The sequence below is a fragment of the Mus caroli genome, unplaced genomic scaffold, assembly GCF_978045245.1.
Source record: "Mus caroli unplaced genomic scaffold, Mus_caroli_1 scaffold_1, whole genome shotgun sequence".
NCBI lineage: Eukaryota > Metazoa > Chordata > Mammalia > Rodentia > Muridae > Mus > Mus caroli.
In genome coordinates, this window is record NW_028227256.1 from 57,511,481 (window position 1) to 57,535,535 (window position 24,055).

The 24,055-nt window shown below is 42.5% G+C and overlaps 1 long non-coding RNA gene across 2 annotated transcripts in view; it reads left to right on the forward strand.

Annotated features, from left to right (window-relative positions):
- The first annotated feature begins 1,007 nt into the window (after positions 1–1,007).
- LOC147006048 (uncharacterized) overlaps positions 1,008–24,055 on the forward strand; it is a 54,473-nt gene continuing 31,425 nt past the window's right edge. For both annotated transcript variants that reach the window (XR_015047316.1, XR_015047318.1), the window contains exon 1: positions 1,008–1,170. This is a non-coding gene — a long non-coding RNA (uncharacterized LOC147006048). The remainder of the gene's footprint in view (positions 1,171–24,055) is intronic.

A 24,055-nucleotide genomic window follows, 5' to 3' on the forward strand; every position in this document is an offset into this window, starting at 1 on the left:
TTCATTCATAAAGTTTCTCATCCAACCATTCATTTAGAAGTTACTGATATTGCTATATGTTAGATAATATGCTGGGTGTATAATGTAGAGTTGCTTTGGTGAAGGACTTTCTGATACAGGAAGAGGAAAATCAGTCTTTTGAGAGGAAAAGTTTTTTTCTGTAAGTCTTGAAGCCACTCTGCTATTGAGGAAAAGCTGTCAGTCAAATCTGAAGAAGTGCAGAGGCAAGAGATCCCAGAGTGAAATTCCTCAACAGGAACGAGGGGAGGGGCCAATACTGCCTACTTCTCCCTTCATCAGGAATGGTAATGTATCTCAGGAAGAGAGGCTGATTGAAGAAAGGGGTCTGGAGAGTTTTAATGTGAAACTTCAAGTTGAACCACTGCAGGACAAACTGTTCTTAACTTTATACCCACAAGATTTTTACAGGAGGGTGGGAGAAAGTCAGGATTAGCTTTAATTAGAAACCATAGCCCAGCGGTGGTGGTACATGCCTTTAATCCCAGCACTCGGGAGGCAGAGGCAGGCAGATCTCTAAGTTCAAGGCCAGCCTGGTCTACGGAGCGAGTTTCAGGGCAGCCAGGGCTACATGGAGAAACCTTGTCTCTGAAACAAAACAAAACAAAACAAAACAAACCATAAAATGTTTAGGAATGAATTAAGATATCTTTTATATTCTTTTAGTAAATAAGGATACATTAAAAACAAACAAACAAACAAACAACAAAAGCCAGGCCTGGAGGGCCATACTACAAATAGTATTAATTCAACTCAAGCTTAAAAGAGAAAATTGCCCCTTGGATCACAAACCCTAGATTCTGTAGAATCAGGAAGTTTCTTCTCTGAAAGCTCTTACCTAAGGACTGTTTGAGGCTAGATGACAAGTTACAGGTTCAGAGCCCAAAGGAACATTGTGTCTCTGCGTTATCAAACACTGACTTCCCAGCCAGCCCCTCAGCAGGGACTTCCTGGAAAATCCCTGGCTCCCAATAAGCCGTGGCGACATGTGAGTGGAAAGCCTTCCTTTAGAAAGTTGTCTTGATGAGAAGAAAGCCAGTGATGACAGAACCCAGACGTCCCTGAGCTGGCAGAAGAGCGATAATGTTGGTTGTGTTGACAGTTGACAGTCACAGACAAGGACATGGTGCCTTTGAGGCGGTTGCTCTCAAGGTGAGTATATTTTTTTGCCTGGTACACTTAGGGGTGGTGGTAGAAGTGATTGCTTGCCCTGCACTGATATCAAAGACACAGGGTCTACAGGATTCAGAACTTTGGCTGGTTCCCCTCTTGGCTAGTGAAATAAGTAATTCCCTTATCTGCTACTGAGGGGTTTTGGAGCCGGTCTGCACAGGTCTCAGGTTGCTATGAATCAGTACTTGTAAGGTTCCACAGGCAGTACAGAACCAGAAATACTGGTTTTTGCCAGACTTGGAGGTTGAAGGACTCGTGTGACCAACTGTAACAGCAGCTTCAGGCCCTCTCTGGCAGGAGGCGGGGTTCATAAATAAACAGAAAGCAAACATAACTGACTCAGCCTGAAGTTCGTGGCACTGGTTTGATACAGTCGACATGCTTAATTCAACAACATTAAAGATGAATTGAGGTAGGCGTTATGTATTTTAATAAAACAAAATAAAAACCTGCTCAGTAATATTAATCAGTGTATTAGAGACTTAGAGAATGTACATTTGAAGTCTGGTTTAAAAGTAACCTTGTGTTAGTTAGGAGATTATTCTATCACTTCCTTATCTTCAAAACTAAAATTCTTTTTTAACTAAAAGTTTTTATTCTTTGATAGTTTCATGCCGCTGAAAAATAACTTCTCTCTCTCCTCCAGCAACAATGAGCTGTCAGTATCTCCTCAGGGAGAGATGATGCTTCATGAGCCCCTCTCCACCCACAGGGAAGACGGTGGGGCCTTATTTTGTGCTGGTGTTGTTCAGTAACTATAGCTGTTGGAAGTCCCCAAGTGCAGTGGCCGTATCATGTCCAGATGACGGCATTTCACAGTGTCCACCTGCATCCTCAAGCTCCTATATTCTTTCTACTTCCTCCCTGAGCCTTGAAAAAGGTGAAGTAGAAGTTCTGTTTAGTGCTAAGTTCTCAGACACTTATTCACAGCGCCTTGAGCAGAGGGATGCTTCTTGCTCAAGGCTGAGAAAAGCTCTTCTCTATAAGTATAAATATTCAGGAGGTAGTTTGATAACATGCCCATTATCAAAACAACAGTAGTAGATCCCTTCCTCCTATCCCCAGGGCCTGTGGTCTTCCCAGCCATAGGCTTTTGACCAGATTTACAATTCTAGGTATGAATGCCCTCCTAAGCATTAGATGAGGCTCAAATCTAATCAGAAAGTGGGTTTCTCATACAACAGTCATACCACCATTGCCCCATGGGTACAGTTTGCACAACAGTGTGGTTGTAGCTTGCAGGGTTCACAGGCAAGTGACACAGCGGCGGACTTTTCTCCCCTAGAAGCCTTCATAGCATCTTACCGTATAATGAAAACTAGCCAGCAGGGAACATCCTCTTTAAGGAAATCTCTTGAATCTCATTAAATTTATCTTAGCCATTAAAGAGAGAGAGAGAGAGAGAGAGAGAGAGAGAGAGAGAGAGAGAGAGAGAGAGAGAGAGAGAGAGAGAGAGAATGATTTAAATACATTTTTCACATTTCAAGCAATCCTTATTTAAAAAGGAGTACATAAAGATACCCATATTTGTTGTCTGGATGCTTTTGGGAATGATAAACAGATTGATGGCTCTGGTGCCTGGTGTTGGTGCTGTTTGCTTCCTGTACTGACAGAGCAGATAGGCTGTAACTTCATGCATAACACACAGATTCCTGGGGTTAGGATATAAAAGTCAGTCTGTGGGAGCAGAGCTCTCTGGAGCCCTGTGTAGCACATGCCAGCACATTAGGAACTCTGACAGTAGAGCTGACATCTACTCTCTGCCTTTCACTTCAGGGCAAAGAGAAGCAGATGCTGTCAGAGAGCCTTCTCATGCTCCATTGTAAGCAAGAACGGCAGAGACAGGAATGCCCATGACTATCAGCCGCCAGGAGCTTGGACAACCCCGAATTAAAGCCTGTAAGGCATTTGAATACTTCACTGTATTTTACTCAGAAATAAGCTCTCAAGCTTACTGTTCCACCCTGAGGCCCACCTCTCCCTTCAGTAGGGTAGGGATGGGGATTGTACTTTTTCTCTTGTTGTGCTGTTTCCATTTCTAGAACAGCTTCCATATAAATAAGCACTGCTATTCCTAGTACACTTAACACTGATATTTTGGTTGGCCTAGTCATTTTCTAGCTCGAAGCAGTGAATATTCTGTTACGCGTCAGTCAAAGATGCCTGGCACTTGAGAACTAGAAATGGAGGATAAAGAAAACAGCTAAGATCCATATCCAAATCATGTATGTCTTTTCTCTTATATTTACCTTCTGCGATTTCATATAACTGCCAACTATTGGGTGTGTCATCCGGTGGCCTTACCATGACTCGCTGAATTTCAGACATGGGTCTGTCATGTCTCAGCTCTCCCCACTACACCTCACCCTCTCTCTCCGTCCCTCCTTCCTTCTCTGTCCCTTTTAAATGTGTTTGCATGAATGCAATCCATGTGCATGTGAATGCACACAGAGTCCAGAAGAAGGTATTGCATCCCCTCTAACTGGAGGTGCAGATGATTATGAGTCATCATGTGGATGCTGGAAATTGAGCCCAGGTCCCTGCAAGACAGTGCTCTTAACCTCTGAGCCACCTCTCCAGCCCTGTTTTTATGAAACTTAGCAGGCACTATTGATTGTCTACAAGCATTTCACTAATAATGTGATAATCGTTACTTTTAATTAGGAGTCTATAGTGATGCAACAGCGAAAGTTAATGAGAGGCAGACAACTTAACCAAGCTCTTCCTTGCTAATGCCAGGCGAGAAGAACACCAGCAGATTATGTAATTCTTCTGGGTAGCATTGGAAAAGTGGGGAGAACTTTCAAGTTGAGCTAAAATGGGCTGTTTGGGTGGAGATCACTTTAGTAGTTAAGACAGTGATGTGCTTTTAGAGAAACCAACGCTCCCTCACACACACTGATTGGACATTTGGTGTGTTTCCCAACCTATGCTTTGCCCATTGGAGGAACACTAGATCTCTTGGCTGGGTGGGGCTCCTCTCTGAGCTTCAGAAGCTAAAATAACAAGCAATGTCTGGCAGAGTGATTTTCCACATTCGCCCTGTTTAAAGGAAGAAGTTTGTTCTGCTGTAAACAGTGATGGGAACTGTTTGCTTTGGATGGGCTTGGTCCTTATGAGCCAAAGAGTGCCTTCTTAGGCTGGGTTCTTGCCAAGGTAGAAATTGGATGCCAGAGGACCCTGGTCCTGTTGAGGCATTCTCTAACTACAATAAGTTTGGCCAGAAGAAAGTGTGCAGGAGCAGCAGGCTAAGTAGTCATGGCTTGGAAAAAAAATTATCGTTTGCACCAACCATTAGCACGGAGCAGAGTTCATGGTTACTTTGGGTAGACTGTGACTTGGATTCTATTTTCACACATCTCTGATTAGAGGAGGCTTATCAGGAGACTCTTCAATGCCTCTGTGGAATCCCTTTGAGAGGTTTAGATTCCTTCATACCTATTACAAGAAGACAAGCAGTCAAGCTGATTTCACTCAGTCTGGAACCTGTACACAGTGCATGGGTTTTGAATGCGTGTCTGAAACAAGCCAGTTTCCTAAGTTGGTTTTGCATTCCAGTCATGGTAGCATTTGCTATACTCAAGAACTGATGATCTATTTAGTGCTGTGGTTCCCAGCACAGGCTCTGGAGACGAACTGATTTGACTTTGAACCCAGCCTCTACTAATTATTTGGCAAGTGATCTTGGACAGATTGCCCAAGTTCATTATGTTCTCTGGCTCTATAAAATAGAAGCTGCTGTGATGTTCAATAAGGGAACAAGTACAAGGTACTTGAATAAGATCCACAGCTAAGTTCAATCTATAGTAGCCATTTTTTCTCCTTTTCTTGAAATTACAGACAATGCCACCTATTACTAAACTTCTGGTTGGAGAAGGACTTACAAGACAGTGATAAACCTGGGGATGGGTTATCTGTCCATCTCAATTCCTAGGTTCATCCATATTTGTACACAATGCAACAGAGGGACCATCAAATGTTCAAACATTTATGAAAGTTTTTCTCAGAAATGACCTTTCTGGTTGCATGCTATAAGGGAGATCAGGTCTGGGTTTACTAACACTTTGTCCTTCTGATGTTTTGAATATGAGCTGTGCTTATTATAGCTGATTCTTGTCCAGAGATGGTTGTGTGCCAATCATGTAGAATGGTTGTCAATGGTCTGGAGAATAGGCACTTTCCATGTGCAACTAAGTCTATATATTCTCTCAGCTGAGAGGCAGGACAGAAAATGCCATGGAGCAAGTGGGATGTGGGGTATGGGACATTTATAAGTTGCAGAGCATTCATTGTACAAATATTTCCTGTGTCTCAGTCCCCTTTGACCTTAGCTACTTTTTAAAGTTACTCACCCACAGCTCCTGCTATGAGCCATAGCCTAGCACCTCCTTTTGCAGTTCTACCAGGCTGTCTTAGTCAGTGTTCCATGGCTGTGAAGAAATACCATGACCACAGCAACTCTGAGAAAGAAAAATATGAAACTGGGGGCTGGCTTACAATTTCAGAGGATTTCATCTATTATTCCCATGGCAGGGAGTGTGGCAGTATACAGGCAGACATAGTGCTGGAGAAGCTGACATTTCTACATCTGGATCTACAGGCAGCAGGAAGAGTGAGAACCTATGGGCCTGACTTGGGCTTCTAAAAATCTCAAAGCCCACCCCCAGTAACACACTTCCTCCAACAAGGCCACACCCACTCCAACAATGTCATACCTCTTAATCTTTTCCAAGAGTGTCACTCCTTAAACAATTAAATGTATGAGCCTGGGGGGGGCATCTTATTCAAATTACCACACAGGTGCTCCTTGCCTTGAGTATTGAGTGCATTTTGTTGTACTATCAATCAGACCTTGCTACCCAAATCCAGTATTCCCTTGTTGCTTCTCTGATGGACCCTGTAGCTCTGGCTACTTGTATATTCATTATGGCAGGCACACGTTCATTCACATGTTGGGCATTTATTATATTAATGTTCTCTACGTATTAGGTATTGCACTTGGACCTGGGCATTCAAAGATGACTCAAGTCCTTGACTCTAGGGAGGAACAGAAATACAGATAAAGCACAATAAAGGCAGTGACATGGTGGGTAGTATTTAGAAATAGGAACTTTGAGTCTGAATGTTTGGATTCATGTTCTGGCTTGTCCCTTGACAGCTGTGTGACATGGATAAGTTATTTAAAGGCTCTGGACACAGTGTACTTATTTGCAAAGTGGTGATTGTCATTGTGCCAACCTCATAGGATCATTGTAAGTATTGATATTTAGGGATATGGACAATGCCTGAAACACAGCAAGGTCAAATTTATATATTTATATAAATTTATATATTGGTTAAATTAATGAGTAAGTGACTATAATAAGATATATCACAGGGAATTATAGGAACACATAGTCCTATCAGCAAGATTAAAGCTTTGCGTCCATTTAGCTTTGTTCTAGATTTGGGGATGTCTTTCTGCTTAAGAAGATATAAAGGAAGTGAGTGCAACCAGTTTGGCTGTTCCGCCTCAGTGCAGTGTTAGTGTAAGCCAGTTCTAATTTTGCACTGCATTCCCAGCAATGAGCCCCTTACTGTTCCCTTGGCCCAAACTCAAACCTGTGTCTCTAGGGTAGTACCTGGGCCTATTTTGCTACCCTTAGTCTCTGCTTTCATTTCTGGACGAGTCTTCAGTTCTGGAAGAGAAGTCTTGCCTTGGTTACCAAACTGCCCTTGTCCACCAGGATTGCAGCCACTAGCCCGGCAGTCATCAGATCTTGCTGTCTAGGCTTCTATATAGTACGTGCTCTAGAGTTCTGCTATATTCTTCCACTGGTTCTGCCACCACACCAGCCTACTATTTTACTCTCCTGACGCTATGCCCTACCTACCTTGCTAGTCTTTTCTAATGGCCACTCATCTCAGCAGAAGGTGTTTAGTTTTGGTCTTAACTGGATCACCATTTACTCTTCCCTACTGACTGGAGGAAGCAGCCAAGAAATGCTGAGTCAGACATTCCTGTTCCACAATGGAATGATCTAGTTTAGCTGACCCATTTAGGAATTTCTGGGTATGTGTATCAGGAGGTAGTGGTAATAAATAACCATGCCTCCCTCCACAGAGGGAGTTACTAAATAAAGTTTGCCACATGATGTGGGGGAGTGTCTTTTGGTGTTCAAGTTAAGAAAAACTTCTTAGTAATTCTAGCTATGCTATACCTGAGTATATACCCATAGGACTCTAAGTCAACATATTACAGAAATACTTGCACATACCTGTTTATTGCCACACAATGACCAGAAAACCAGCCTAGATGTCTACCAACAGACAAACAGATAAAGAAAATGTTGTATACACACAGTGGAATTTTATGCAGGCATGTAGAAAAATATTATTTTTTTTTAGGGATATGTAGAACTGGAGATCATCATGTGAAGTGAAATAAATCAGATTCAGATGACAGATACTGCATGTTTTCTCTTCTATGCATATCCTGGGCTTGGAATTATATATAGATGTGTGTGCATATATGTATGTGTGTGTGCTTATGTGTGTGTGTCTGTATGTGCATGTGTGTGAATGTGTGTATGTGTGTCATGAGAGAGAATGGAGAGATCTTGAGGGAGGTGAGAGGTGGAGAGGGTGATGGATCTCTGGGCTAATAAGACAGAAGGGAAGACTATCTAGGAAGGAAGGGACCGGGGACAAATTAGAACAAAGCATAATTACCCATATGTAAGGAAATGCCACGGTAGAACCCAGCCCTTTGTGTGCTAGTGAAGTCTTCCTCTTGTGCCTCTGGGTTTTTTCACTTCTGTTTTTCTGCATGGCTTTTATTCTTGGTATCTTCATGCAGGCTAAATGTTTTAAGAATCTATGGGCTGCCCCTTTGCTTCTCCCAGCCCTATTTTTGCTTCTTGGAATTTTCTAAAACTTGAGTATAATTTAAATATCATTGCATATAATGTCCCTCTCCTTGGACTCACTTCCTTCAAAGCTGGCTACTCACTTTGTTCTTGAATATGAAACCCCATCATCTCCATTATGGTGATAACTTCAAGGCTTCATCACTGATGAGGGCGTCATGAATGAAAGTCAAGAGTGGAAGGGACAAAGGGCAGAGTAAAATGCAATGCTTTTAGTGACACAACCCAATTTTCATTAGGCCCCATGTAGTTGTGTAATTTCCATTAGACACATGCTGATTTCTTTTGGCCCTATGCATGGACGACAATCTTATTTCCCCTTCAATTCTATTTAGTACTTAGATGTAATTGAAAACTTAATTATGAGTGCGGCAAGCCATTTGCAGAGTATTTCCCACTCATGAATGGTTTTCTCATCCATGTTTTATGGTATGCATTTATTTCTTGATTGAAATAATTTTCACTTCACACAGTATCTGACATTTGCAAGGGTTTTAAGGAGCATCTACACATGTCGTCTCAGCACTCCATGAGAGGGGCAAAACTGTTATTATTCTTAGGTTACAGAATAGGAAATAATGGGACCGAGGAAGGATGTCTGAGAACTGAGTAAAAGCAGCACTGGGGGTCAATGCAGGTCTGGCACTTATAGCTCAGACAGTGTTGACTATTTACCAGCTATATGCCTTTCTGTCAGTTTCTTAACCTCTCCAGACATACCATCCTTCATCTGAAAAGGGAGGGACTTCTGCCCAGGGTTAGGCTTCCTTCTTAAACATGTATGATACTCATGTTTACTTTCTTTACTTAGTCTCTGAAAGATGAGGAATCACAACACACACACACACACACACACACACACACACACAAAACTTAATGTATTCTTTCACTTGTACACCCCCCCCCCACACACACACACAAGTGCTCTTTTGGAACAAGAATGGAGGCCTATGGAGGTCAAAAAATCCTAAAGTAATGCTGCAGTCTGTGGTGGTCCTGGACTAAGAGGCTCAGGGCACTGGACATATTCTTTAAAAGTGTCATAGTGAATCATTCTAGATACAGTGAGGTGGCAAATTCCAGTTGAGTGAAGTTCTGGAGGGTTTGCAAGTTGGGAGGAAGTTGGAAAGCAATTCGTTTTCCAAGCTGGACATCAATGGCAGTTTTGCTGTTTGTTGATTGATGGAAATGTGGTAAGCATTAAAATTTAGACCAAAAAAAAAAAATCCTGTAAGACTTCTACAAACTGAAATTGTGAAATGCCCTTTGAAGAAATAATGAATTTATTAATATTTATATAAATCTTGCTGTAATATCTTCTTCCTTCTGTGTTAGCTATGATAACAGTAACAAAAAGTGGGGAGGAGGGCTGGAGAGATGATTCAATGGTTAAGAACACTGACTGCTCTTCCAGAGGTCCTGAGTTCAATTCCCAGCAACCCTATGGTGGCTCACAACTATCTGTAATGGTTTCTGATCCCCTCTTCTTGTGAGTCTGAAGACAGTGACAGTATACTCACATATATAAAATAAATAAAGCTTAAAAAAAGGTGAGGAAATCGAGATCTTAAGAGTATAGGTTTTACAACACAATATCTGGAAGGATCTTGTGTGTGGTCTGTCTGACCATACATGTGTAGGTCAGTTGTTACTGATGATTATCTACAGTCAGTCTTTGTCTCTTTCTGTCTCCTTTCTTGTGGTGGTAGGATTAAACCCAGGACCTTGCCTGTACGTTGAGTATACTATCTCCCATTAAATTATACCTCCAGCCCTTAGTCTCTTTCCTTGATCACCAGTAGTCATTGATAGAACCATGGGATTCTTTTGAGTGCTATGCAAGCACTCAACCTCTGGGCTACAGTTCCAGCCTCAAAATACAATTGCTAACAAATGAAGTAAGTTTACTATGAATAAGGAGTAGACTCTCACTGAAGCTGTGAGTGAATCAAACATGTCCTCCGACAACTCTGACAATGCTTGTAATTGTCAATGGTGGAAAAATTTGCCAAGATAAAGCAAAATAAGGAATGACTTCTCTGTGTGAGGTTAAGCTACCAGGGCTCTGTGTAATACACTCAATATTGTGTTTAGATATTTTTACATCTATTGTAACACTTTTATTAATTAATTGAGAACTTAATAAAATGTGTTTTTGATAATATCACCTCCACTCTTTCCCCTAACTCCCCCCAGACCAACCCTGTCTCCCTCCCCAACTTCTGTTCCCTTTCTCTTTCTTTTCCTTCTTCTTCTTCTTTTAAATGACCCATAGAATCTGATTTGTGCTGTTCATTCACTCCCGGGTATAAGGCCACCCACTAGAGCGTGGTAGACCTACCTAATGTTATTCAGTGAATGTGTTTTCCTGTGTTTCTGGGATCACAAAGCACTGTAGTGTCCTTGGCTTTTGAATAGACAGTGGTAGTCTCTGTAGCCATGTGGAGAGGGATTTATACCTCTGCTAGAGGTTTTGAAAGGTGACTGTTCTGAAAGGAGGGTGGTGTGGACATCGTGAGCATCATGGTTACTTTTAGTAAGAGCCTGGAAATAGAACCAAGTGTAAAGTTGCCAGATGGGAGTTTCCCATGTGTACACATGGAGGCTCTAAAATAGCCCAGCAGAGGATAAGTATCCTACATTTGATTAAGAAGGGCTAGACCAATCCCAGGGCTTGCTAAGCCAACAAGGGGGTCCTTAGAACACTTTTAAATAATAAATTAATTGAGACAAAGTTCATGTTTCACCAATCTCTCTCTCTTTCTGTGTGTGTGTGTGTGTGTGTGTGTACATGCACAACTATGAGAGGAGACCAAGGGGCAACTCAGATATCATTCCCCAATCTCTGATAATCTTTTTTTTTGGGGGGGGGGACATGGTCTCTCACTGCTCTCTTCAAATAGGTTGCATAGCTTGTCTGGCAAGTGAGCCTTAGCCCTTCTTAACCTCATCAGTACTGGCATTGCAAGTGTGTGCACCACTGTGTTCAGCTTTGTTTTCTTAAATGTAGAATCTGGGGATCCAGCTTAGGTCCTTGTGCTTCTAAGGCATGTACCTTACTAACAGTAACTGGTTTAGCCCCAGCTTCATTTTCAAAGCAGTCAATGGTTTTGAGTGTATTCATGGGCAACTATCTAATCTCAGACCCTATTTATTATCTTTAAAAGAAATAAATTGTCATTAGCAGTCACTCCTCCTGGTCCCTAGCAAGTGTCAGTCTGATTTCTGTCTGTATGGATTTTGCCTGTACTGGAAATTTCACTTGAATGAAGTCATACCATGTGTGGCTTTTTGTGTCTGGTGCCTTACAGCTAGAATGACATTTTCAAAGCTTATCAGTGTGGCATCTATTAGTACTTCACTCCTTTTTAGAGCTGAAATTATTCATTAGATGACTGTACCATATTTTTTTTTTTTTGGTTTTTCGAGACAGGGTTTCTCTGTATACCTCTGGCTGTCCTGGAACTCACTTTGTAGACCAGGCTGGCCTTGAACTCAGAAATCCGCCTGCCTCTGCCTCCCGAGTGCTGGGATCAAAGGCGTGCGCCACCACGCCCGGCATATTTTGTTAATCTATTCATCTGCTATTGTGAATGTGGGTTGTTTTGATTCTGGGGCTCGCTATCATTTGGAAAAACATCTCCCCCAAAGTCCATGTATTTTTAAATGCTTATGTCTTATTATTATTGCTGGTATTGTTTGTGGTGGTAGTATGTATGGTTGGTGTGTTAATGTGTAGACTAGTGTGTGCCATGGCAGACTGTGGAGGCTAAAGGGAAACTTTCAGGAGTCAGTTCTTTTTCTACCTCTCTGAGACATTGACTTTCTTGTTGTTACTACTGTGCTGTGTACTCCTGAGTAGCTGGGCCATAAACTTCCAAGTGATTTTCCTGTCCCTGCCTCCCATATTGCCCAAGGACTGTGGGATTCTAGATATGGACAGTGCATCTGGCTTTTTTACGTGGCTCCCAGGGATGGAACTCAGGTCATTAGGCTTGCTCAGCAAGTGTTTTTACCTGCTGGGCCATCTTGCTGTCCCAGGTTTTAAAGGCTTGGTTCTGAGCAGAGCACTGTTGGAAGGTGTTGGATCCTTTAGGAGGTATAGCCTAGGAGGCCTTTAGGTCTCTGAGGAAGTGTTCTTGAAGTGGACTGAGAGATCCTAGTCTCTTCTTTTTTCTCTCTACTGCTTCCTGGTTTATGATAAAGGAGGTTTGACTCCATTATTCTCTCTCTAGACACTGCCTTCAGAATTCCCAAGCAGTGGGACCACTTGATGATAGACTGGAGTGTCAAAACCCACGAGCTAAGAAAATTGTTTCTTGTCTAAGTCAACTATCTCAGGCACTTTGTTACAGTAGCAGGAGGCTGATTAGTACAGGAGTACTGTAAAGATCGTGGCTGTGAATATCCATGATCATATTCATGTAATCTTCTGTTCTTTGAAGTCTGTAAGCAGAGCATGGTGTCATCTCTTTGCCTAGGCATGAGACTGGCTGGATCTACTCTTGGGGTGGTATTTTCAGGAAGGCTTAGTTGAAGAGAGAAGACCTACTTAAATACGAACCATTTCATCCCATGGGCTTGGATCCTGGGCTGAATGAAAATGAGGAAGTGAGCTGAGAACCGACATTAATCTTTGCATTAGTTACTTTTGTGCTTCTGTGATAAAATGCCATGCCAAAAAAGCGAGTTATGAAAAAGTTTATTTTGACGTACAGTTGAAGAAAGCTAAGAGACCTCTCTGGCAGCAAATGGTAAACAGGGCAGCAAGAACCAGAAGCAGAGAGGTCACATCAGGAAGCAGAAGTCTAACTAGAAGTGGGGTGACGCTCCCAGTGATGTTGTATCTCCAGTACCTCCCCAAATAGCACCAGCATGTGTTTAGACGCTGAGCCTAGGGGGGACATTTCTCTTTGCTTCTTGACTGTGGAAGCAATGTGACCAGCAGCCTCATGCTTACGCCACCAGTTCTGTCCTCAATATGATGATCTGCATCCTCAGACTATGAGCCCTTCCTTAATTGGCTTTCATCATGCATTTCGTCACAGCAATAAAAGTAATACAGGTGGACACGGAGAACAGTAAAAGTATCCTGTAGAGAATACTGCCTAAGAGTGTTAGCTGTCTGAGGAATTTATTACCTAAACAAAGATAAGCAAGGATCAATGGTCCGCAGTAGACTAAAACCTACCTGAAAGAAAAGAAAGCTGTTGTTGGTTATTTGAAGGATTGAGTGTACTTCCTAAAATAACTCTTAAAAGGTGTATGGGTGTTTCATCTGCGTGTATGTCTGTGCACCAAGTGTCTGCCTAGTGCCCTTGGAGGCCAGAAGACAGTGTTAGGTCTCCCAGGAGATAGTTATCATCTGCTTTGTAGAAGGATGCTGGGAATTGAATCTAGGTCCTCTGGAAGAACAGCCAGGGCTCTTAACCAATGAGTCATTTCTCCAGCTCTGGTTTTGAGTTTTTTTCTAAAGGAAAGCCATAAATTCTTTACAAAAGAGGGTCAGCTGACAAATGAATACCTTTCCCAACAGAGGACACAAATGGCTAAATAAAATGGAACCAGCTAAATAATGAAGACTTGTGCTTCTTCTAAGTTTTGAGATAGGATCTCACCTTATAGGGTGGGCTAGCCTTGAACTTGTAGCAGTCCTACTGCCTCAGTATCCGAAGTGTTGGGATTCTGGGCATACAACACTAGGCTCAGCCTCTGTGCTTCCTCAGTTCTTTCTCCTCTGCTTCTCAGGAGGAACAATGAGCAGCAGACTGAGTCAGGCGTGGCTGAGTCAAAAACTATGTTTACTTCCTTATTGCTGGTTACTAAGATCCAGGAGTGCTGGCCTAGAACTTAGGTGGGAAAGGCCAGCAGAGGAAATGAGGATTGGAGTCTAAAGAATATTAAGTCTGAATAACACCTTCAAACAGCACTGCTGTAAAAGGAAAAGCACGAGAGCTTTCCAGTCTGAGCAAAATATTGTTTGGGGCTGGAAAAAAAATAAACAAAGGAATTTGAGAATTTGAAGGCTAATATAGGGAAAAAGAAAATATAAAATAAAATAATAACAGCCTTTCTGTTATTATAGTCTTCATGCCCAGGAATAGCACTGCTGAGGTAAATTTCTGGGTATTTTAAAATATGTATGTGTATGTATGTATGTATGTATGTATGTATGTATGTATGTATTTAATTACTTAGTGTGTGTGTCTGTGTGTGTCTGTGTCTGTGTGTGTACTACAGCATGTGAGTGGGTGTTAGAAAGTAATTTGAAGTCATGTGGGTCCTAGGGATTGAACTCAGGCTATCAGGCTTGGGAGCAGGGGCATTCACCTTGTGTGATGGCTAATCTTGGTTGTCAACTTGGCTACATCTGGAATCAACTAACACTCACTCCGTTGGGCATTCCTGTGAGGGATTTTCCTAGTCAGATCGTTTGAAGCAGGAAGACTCAGTCTAAATCTACGCCATGAAAGGACAAGGAAGAAGGAAACTTCAGTCTCTGTCTGCTCAACCTCACTCTTGCTGGCAAGTTATCTACCCCATTGCTGTGGCTGACAGAAATCAAGCTTCTTCAGGATCCCAACACAGGCTGAGATCAGCAGCTCTCCAGGAATCTTCTGGGACTCCGGCACCAGACCGGAATAGCAGGAGACAAGCAGCCTCAAGGACTAAACAACTTTTTGACTTTTCTATCATGAGACAGCCATTGTTGAATTACCTGGACCACATGATGCCAGTCAATCTAATAAACACACATGTATATGTAAATATGTATGTATGTATGTATGTATGTATGTAAGTATGTATGCGTATGCATGTATATTCTATCAGTTCTGTTTTTTCTGAGAGTCATGACTAATACACTTGCTGATCCACCTCACCAATCTCTGGATGATCTAATTGCACACAAGCCAGTAAGTTCCACTTCCTATGTCTCTCTCCCACTCACCCACTCCCTTAAGTTTCAGCAACAGGTTTGCAACTTGCATAGGATTGTATTCTTGTATTGTAGATACGAGTTCCATGGCCTGATATCTAGAAAGAGGCAGAAGAGAAAGTCTTTTTGAATTTTTTTCTTTATCAGTAATGATTGGCTTTTCCTTTGGTGGGGTTCATCACTCCTGTCTTACATGATAGAGAGTATGAATTTGTAGGTGGTGTTTTATTGAGCAAGTATTTTAGTTTAAAAAAACATGTAAAATGATTAGAATAAAGACATTTTCAAACTCTGGGAGCGCAATTACATTTGTAGCTCTCTAGAAACGGAAACATCTATTAATGCTAAAAATACTTCGATAGAGTAATCGTCTTAATTTTATTAAAACAAGCTTTTCTCACCACAGGAATGATCGTTATGGACCTTGGTTAGGGAGACTTCCTTCTGCAGAGCACATATCTTCCTCCAAGTAGTTATGTTTACTGAACATTTTGAAACTTCACAGAAGTCATTCCACTGCCCAAAGGCCCATTCCGTACACAAGGTCAAGGCAGCAGAAGGATAATGTGGCAGCTTCCTTTTTCTTGACAGCGAGCTGATAGCAATGAGATGAAATTCAACAGAGATGAATTCATTTGGCATAAACATAGAACTGTTTGTGGATGTGCGCCCTAACATTAAGTGAACTCAATGATTCGGGAAATGCTGAATCAGCTTTGATAGCAGTTCATGTTAGAACAACAACAACAACAACAACAAAACCCAAAAAACAAAAAACAAAAAAAAAACCCAAACAACAACAACAACAAACCCAAGTCTTAGAAGTGTGGTGGGGACAAGGTGTGTATGGGAGATCTCTGTAACCAAAATCTGTTCTTAAAAAGAAAGTCTGTTTAAAAAAGAAAAAGCAAATTGTTATTTGACCCCAACTTACTGTATAGAAGAGGCCATAAGGGCCATGGTGTAACCCAAGGCGGTAAAAATAGAAGGGCTCTGTGAGCAGCCTGAGGTCAGGGTGGGCAGGGATGACCTCAAATCACATCCTTTGTTAGTTGTATTATTGTAACGCCTAGCTTTTTCCTCTGTCTGCCCCAATTCCCGAATAACGATATGAAGACTTACATTTATTTACAGGGCTTATGATCTTAAGGTAGGCATTGTTTCCCACTTAGCTCATAACTCAGTTATCTCATTTATACTTGCTACGTGGCGGGTTAGTCACTTCTCCTCAGTTTCACACTTCTGACTTACTCTGAGTGCTGAATCTTCCTGTGCCTGAGTCTGAATCTTTCCCAGCATTCCTCTCTCTCCTGGATGTCCCGCCTTTTCTCTCCTGCCCTGCTATTGGCCATTCAGCTTTTTATTGACAGGGGAACACTTTTACGGTGCCTACATATCTCTGGGCTGTCATTTTGAGTGCTAAGCTTAAAAAAAGAAGTTGTCAAGTGGAAAGCAATCTGTTGAGGACAGTTGTCCCAGATTTAAAAAAAAAAATCAAAACTATGACACTCACAAAGACCAAAGGGCTAACCAGATGTCTTCAGATATTTGGAAGATTCACATGGGAATAAAGGAAAACTTTTTACAGAGACTTACAGTTCTCAAAGACCCTTTACTCTTTCTGTTTAATTTATGTTGACTGGGTGGGAAACCAGGAACACATTGTTTTCACCATTTAAGTGAGAAAATCAAAGCTCCAAGAAGCTAACTTCACTTTGTTCAAAGAAGCAGGGTGGTTAAAAAGGGATGCTGGGACTAGACTGCAGGCCTCCTGTGTCAATTACAGAAGGCGTGCTTTACTCTGTGGAAACTGAACCTGGGGTTAATGAATGTCCTTAAATCTCAGCACTGGGATATAGTCTGAGGCAGAAGAATTATAACTCAAGGCCAACCTGGGATATAGAGTAAAATTCTATCTCGGAAACAAAACAAAGAGAAGGAGTCCTACCCCCTCATCATGAGCTCTGTCAATGGTTCTTTCCCAGGGAAACTCTTTATAGTTTAGAAAAGATCCATTTATAGAAGACTTCAGACGACCTTCTTTGCCTCTATCACTAGTCCCTTTTTTGTTTTCGGTGAGGAAGCGAACAACCCCAAATATGCTGGCATCGAGCTCTTCTAATTTGCCAGTTAGCTAAGGAGAGCTGGGTTCTGAAAATACACCTTCATCTGGAGGGGCAACAGATAAATGACTCACTGATATATTGTGTCAATCATGCATCCGTGAGTCTAGTGTGCTGGCATTAGTGTTCTTATACGTTTACCACATCTTTTAAGACCATACAGAGAGACAAAGAGACAGTAATGAAAAAAAAAATCAACTGCCCGGGCTGAAGACTAAAGCCAAATAACCTCAGAGATTCAGTAACTCTGATGTTTGTGCAGCCTCAGGTGTTTCCATCTTTACCGTGACTCTGAAGCGCAAGGCAGGAATGAGGTTAGTAACTATGGAGACCGATGCGATATACTTACTGCTGAGAAGGCTTAGCACAGACAGAACCAGAACAGGCTTCCTCATGCACACAAAGACCTGAGGGAAGAAAGGTGACTGAATGAAAGCAAGGACTGGGAGGAAATATTTTAAAGGGAGACATATACCTACAAACAAGGGAGAAAGCAGCAGCGTGGAGAAGACGGGCGGTGGGCTTCCTCTCCCTTCCCACCTCTGCTCATCTAGTTTTCTTCTATGTGATGCCCTCCCCACTCAGAATGAGATCTTCCGGTTACACTTACCAGTCCAGAGCCCGCTCTCCATATGGAGCGTTCTTACCCATCTGTCCCTGACCCATTTGTGATCCGAAGTTTTGAATACCCCGCTCCCCACTGCCTCTCTCTGGCTGGTTGTCTCACATGGCTGCGCACTTTGTGCTCACTTCAAGAGCTCCTGGCCAGGGCATCTTGTGATGCTGAAAGCTGAGCCACGTTCTCTCTATGCCAACAGCCCGTGGGAAAGGGCTGCCTTTGCAGACTCTCATAAAACACTAAGTGGACCAACGCGGTTCTGTTGTACCTTAAGTGCTACCTGGATTCACCGTCTCTTCCCAGTGAGCTTGTATGCCCACTGAGATACAAAATAGGCGGAAGCCTTTTCTCAGGAGGTGAAGCACACAGGTGGGCTGCAAAGGGGAGAGAAGAAGAAGGCCTATTTGGGGAGGGGAGTGCATGCAAAAGGTTAGAAAATACAGTTACAGACACTGCCTTCCTTTCTGCATTCCCATGGCAGGCTGATTCCCCATGCCGAATCTGCCTGCTAATCTCCAAGTTCTCTCCCCAGGTTCCACCTAGGGAGGATGGCCTCCTCATAAGTTGAGTGAAGGGACTGTGGGCAGCCTGAGCATGAGGGGCCTGGCTTTGTCAGGCCTTTGCCTTCTCCTCAATTTCCCTTGCCTTGCTAAAAACCCGTTAGATTCCATTCCTAAAGCTATCCCCCAAGGTCTACTCTCTTATTCAGTCAGCTCTTTCTCCTGAGGCTGACTACCAAGCTGAAGTTATCAAAAGCCCTCTTTGGCTCACCTAATTAACATGCCCAATTAAAATTAAACACCTTCTGCTAACACAGGGTTTCCCTTTTACCTTTATAAACCACAATTTTCCTATGTGCCATGTCTGACTCTCCTCTGTCCAGAGGCAGTCCTTGTTGTCCATCTCCCCCTCCCTGAGAAACACTCCTCCCCCACCTCCCTTGCCCCTTTTCTTCCCTTTCCCTTGCTCCCCTCTTCTTCTCCATCTCCTGGTCTTTGTCCCTAACCCTGCCCTCTGTGTCTCTGGGGCAAATGACTCTCCTTTGTGCTGAGAATTTGGGGATCCTGAGATACTTTTCCTTTCACTGAAGAGCTGAGGATTTTGTCAGCTTTGTTTCCAGTGTTTGGGTCCTGCTGGTTGCCAGAGCTGAGTGAGAGGGCTGAGGGATTAGGTAAGGGCACACATGGATTTGGACTCACAAAAGAGAAGCAACCTGGGACATTTCACTGGATCTTGTTGAAGACAAATCCCAAGGAAGCCTTTTGTCACCCTAAACATCATGCTTGCTCATTTTTTCAGCACAATGCTGTCCTTGAGCATAGCTCTATCTTCTGTATGCATCTGTGGTGGCCTCACATGATAGTCCTGTGACAGCATTGGCTGGCCTGCCCGACTCCTTACATGTCATTTTCTCTGACTTCAGAGTCAGTGTAAATTGTGTACATCGCTTAAGAAGAAATCCTGGGCTGTGTCACCGTTTCCTTCCCCAAATTTCCCCTCCTTCAAACCCCAAACCCCAAATACCATCAGCTCATCACTTCTGAGGAAGCTGCAGAGGAACCGAGCCTTCTGAGAACTTACTGCAGCCTAAGGCTAGCTGCAGAAAGAGAAAAAAATATGTGTGTAAACAAAAACTTAAAAAAGCACAGAACTTTAAGAATTCCTTTTTTTGTTTGTTTGTTCTTAGGGGGTAAGAAGACTGGATCCATTTGCCATAGTTAAGACCTGTCATCTGGGATGGGCTTCCGATGGTTACAGGAAACACAGAGAGTGGCTGATAGAATGTCCTAAGGAACAGCTGAGCACGTTCCCTGCTTGACATGAGCACAGACCTCATTAGCTAATGTCTTTCACATCTGGGCAGAAGCAACACAAATGAATTCACAGTGTGATGTGTTTTAAACAGATGGTTTCTTTTTTTTTTCTTTCTTTCTTTCTTTCTTTCTTTCTTTCTTTCTTTCTTTCTTTCTTTCTTTCTTTCTTTCTTTCTTTCTTTCTTTCTTCCTTCCTTCCTTCCTTCCTTCCTTCCTTCCTTCCTTCCTTCCTTCCTTCCTTTCTTTCTTTCTTTCTTTCTTTCTTTCTTTCTTTCTTTCTTTTCCTGAACTGCTAGCAAAACAGAGCAGGAGACCCAGTGGCCTCAAACAGTCCCTTTTGTTGGTCTTTTTGAATGGGCAGATAGCTGTAAACAACAAAGAGAAAGGCCTTTTGAAGTAGATGCTGCAAATGTTACCTCACAGTTTATTTATCAGCAACACCGCAGAATGAATGTCAGGCTTGTGGCATAAAAAGGCAAAGTGTTCTTTTACTCAAGTAGATTTCTGGGACCGGAACCTTGAACTATGCACTATATTGAGTTAGTTTATCTATGAAACAGGGGTCACTGTGAGGATTGAGTGAGAGGATCCATGTAAAATGGCCCCCACACCCCTCACCCCCACTGTTGTTTTGTTTTGTTTTTTGTTTTGTTTTGAGATAGGAGTTTAAGATGTTTTCCAGGCTGGGTTCCATCTCAAAATCCTGCCTCTGCCTTCCAAGTGCTGGCATTACAGGCCTGTACCACCAGGGCCAGCAGCAAAGCAGGTATTTAAGGTGGTGTCTCCAATGTAGGGTCCAGGGAGTGTTTGCTGTCATTCTGGTTTCTCCCAATGGTTAGTTCATGGATTTTAGTGCCAGCTGGCCTGTCTTTGGATCCTGGCTTAACACCTGCCGTCTGTCCAACTCCTAGGAAGTTACTTAACCCCCCATTCTTCCATCTCCTCAAGTGTTATCTGCCAACTACTTACCTATTACCTGGTTCTTGTGAGAAAGAAAGGAGGCTGGGCCTTTAAAACACTACCGGACACACACTAAGCCCTTATTAAGTGCTTGTTTGTTTGTTTGGAAAGTGGAAAGTATTTAAGTTCTTTTCATTGTAAATTAGGCCTTTGCTGCTAGATACCTCTCCTGACCTCTCCTACTCTTTACACTAACCATTAGCATTCTCAGACTACATACCTGACCCTTTCTTTTGAGGTATGAGTTACTAGAGGAGGTTGGGGAAGAGATGATTCAGTGTGTAGGAAGGCTTGCTGTGCAAGGAGGAGAACCCACTTTTGAATTCCTACCACCCATGTAGGGTCATAGAGGCCAAGAACTCTGGCTCTGTGATGGGTGGATGCAGCAGGATTGGTAAGGGTTGGTAGACACCAGCTTAGCTCCTGGTCCAGTGAGACATCCTGTCTCAGGGAAACAAAGACAAAAAATGGCAGGGCAAGACATCCATCAGCCTATTCTGGCCTCTACACTCACACATGGGCTCACAAACTTGTTTACATATACATTGCAAATGTATACCATATACACCACCCATGGACACACACATGTACAAGAGTTATGAGTTGTTACAAAAGTCTCAATTTTCCAAACTTATGGTGCATTGTCCCCTCTCTTCTGGGATATGTGGTCAGTGGTTCTTAAATGACAGAACCAGAAAGCTTAACCTGCAGAAGTGTCCCTCTAGCTCCTGTCTGTCACTTCAGTTTAGACATGAGTACTCAGGGATGGCTTCAAGGACCTTTGGAGCCTGGTGAATGTCAGTGCCTCAGTTTACCCTAATGAGTTCTTGATGAGAATCCAGAGGCTCAGGGAGGGTCTCAGACTGCACAGAGCAAAATTCTAGTCTATTTTCCAGCTAGCCTGGCCACTGGAAAAATTCCACAGATCAGAGAGGCCCAAATTCTAAGAATGACTCTAGAACTGTATGAACAAAGCCTTCTAGCCTGAGACTTCTTCCAGTGTTAAAGCTTTCTCCTAATGGTGTAGCAGGCTGACGGTGCTTTGACTATCTCCACTAAATACTTCAACACATAGCTACTGTTGCTTTTTTTCTTCATAGAGAAATTAAAATCTTAAACATCTCTGCGTCTTTCTGCTTCCTCTCTGTAGGAAAGCTATTGGTACCCAGAAAGGAGAATACAAGGTAAGAAAACAGCATCAGTCCGGGCAGCACTGGAAATGCACAGGAAGGGAAACCAAATCTTCATGTGCCCTCCTAGGCATTAGTCAGTGTGCCATGTTTGAACCACTATAAAAATAGTTCCATAACTGTCCCCATTTTATGAAAGAGGACATTGAAATTCAGAGAGCTTAAAAAGGGTCACAATGACAGTGTGATGGAGTCCATACCCAACTCTTCCTCTGGTTTCAAAGACTGTACTTGCTTGGAAGTTTCCAGTCTTTCCCGACTCAGCCTTTTCCAGGTATTCTTTATGTGTTAGTTAGGGCTACTATTGCTGTGACGCAACACCATGGCCAAAGCAACACGGGGAAGGAAGGGTTTATTTGTCTTACACTTCCACAGCATTGTTCATCACCAAAGGAAGTCAGGACAGGAACTCAAACCAGGCAGGAACTTGGAGGAAGGAGTTGGTGCAGAGGCCATGGAGGGATGCTGCTTACTGGCTTGCTACTCATGGCTTAGTCAGACTTAATTTCTTATAGAACCCAGGACCACCAGCCCGGGGATGGAGCCATCCATAATGGGCTGGGCATTCTCCCATCAGTCACTGATGAAGAAACTGCCCTACAGCTGTGTTTTATAGAGGCATTTTCTCAATTGAGGTGCCCATCTTTCAGATGAGACTAGCTTGTGTGAAGTTATCATAAAACTAGCCAGCACCCTCTATTTCTTATTTTTATTAGTAATGATTCATTTTCTGTCTCAAATTGAGTGGACTAAGGGATGTCCAGATAGTGGTAAAACACTTATTTCTGGGTGTGTCTCTGTGAGGGTGTTTGCACAGGAGGTTAACACTTGATCAATAGATTGACTAAAGAACTAGGCAGCCATGATCTTATTCATCAGCAACCTGAATAAAACTAATGGACAGAGGAAGAATGTATTTCCTCCTCCTCCTCCTCTCCCTCTTCCTCCTCCTCCTCCTCTCCCTCCTCTTCCTCCTCCTCCTCCTCCTCCTTTCTCTGTCCTTCAGCTGGGACTACCCTCAGATTGATGAATCAGAGTTCCTGTTCTTAACCTTTTGGACCCAGACTGAATGACATCATTGACTTTCCTGTTTCATCGTTGACCTTCTTAGTTCATCATTAACTTTCCTGGTTCTACAACTTACAGATAGCATACTGTGAGGTTCTACAGTAAATCTCTTATCTTCTATCATCTATCTGTCTGTCTATCTAGCTATCATCTCTCTCTTTACATCATCATCATCATCATGTAATCTATCTTGGTTCTGTTTGTTTGGAAAGTACTAATCCCCAACTGTTTTCAAAACTTCCACCCAGACACGGAATGGATTTAAGTTAATGTGTTAAATTCCAGGTGGAGATTCTTTCCTTTCTTCCTTTCTTCCTTTCTTCCTTCCTTTCTTTCTTTCTTTCTTTCTTTCTTTCTTTCTTTCTTTCTTTCTTTCTTTCTTTCTTTCTTTCTTTCTTTCTTTCTTTCTTTCTTTCTTTCTATTGGAATGTCTTCCCCTTTTCAGGTCTCCCCTTCAGAAACCTTCTATCCCATCCCCTCTCCCCCTGCCTCTATGAGGGTTCTTCCCCACCCACCCACCCACTCCTGGGAGACTCTTATTTTAAGATCCTTTGCCAACTCTAAATTAAGAGGCTCTACTTCGCTGAAAATATTTGGGGTATTATGGCTAGTGGAGGGTAGAGAGACATTTGTGAAATTATACTAAAAAAAGCATCATTATGACTCTGATGTTGGCCTTGCTAACCACATCAACAGCAACAACAATGGTGATCAAAAAAAAAAAAAAGATGGTTATAATGAGTACAGGAGGGGTTTGAGCTAGGAGTACCATACAATGTCATCCATGGAAGTAACTTCTTTTAACTTTTAGCTGTGACCCTTCTAGATGGATACATTAATATCAATTTGTAAGTGAAGAGGACTTGGTTTAGAGAGGTCAAACGGCTTCAAAGGATCACAAAGGTGGTAGGTATAAGAGTTGGGACTTAACTGTAATTCCATGTGTCTGCAGACACTGAACATGGGCTTGCCCTCTCTGTCACTGTGGAGAAGCTAGGCTTTGGGGAGACCCTTGTGAGGTAACCAACAACTCCTTTCTTCCCATAAATTTTCTTTTTTAATATGTAGGGCCACACATATGCATGGATAGCAATGGATGCGTTGACATGGGAAGATGCAATTTTGACACACCAGTTAAAGGACTTCTTGAATAATATGATCATCGGGAATCATATTTAGCCAGATTCTGTTAGTTTCTGTTAGTTTTGGACCTTCTTCTAGTGGGTCAGCCTCCAAGGTTAATTT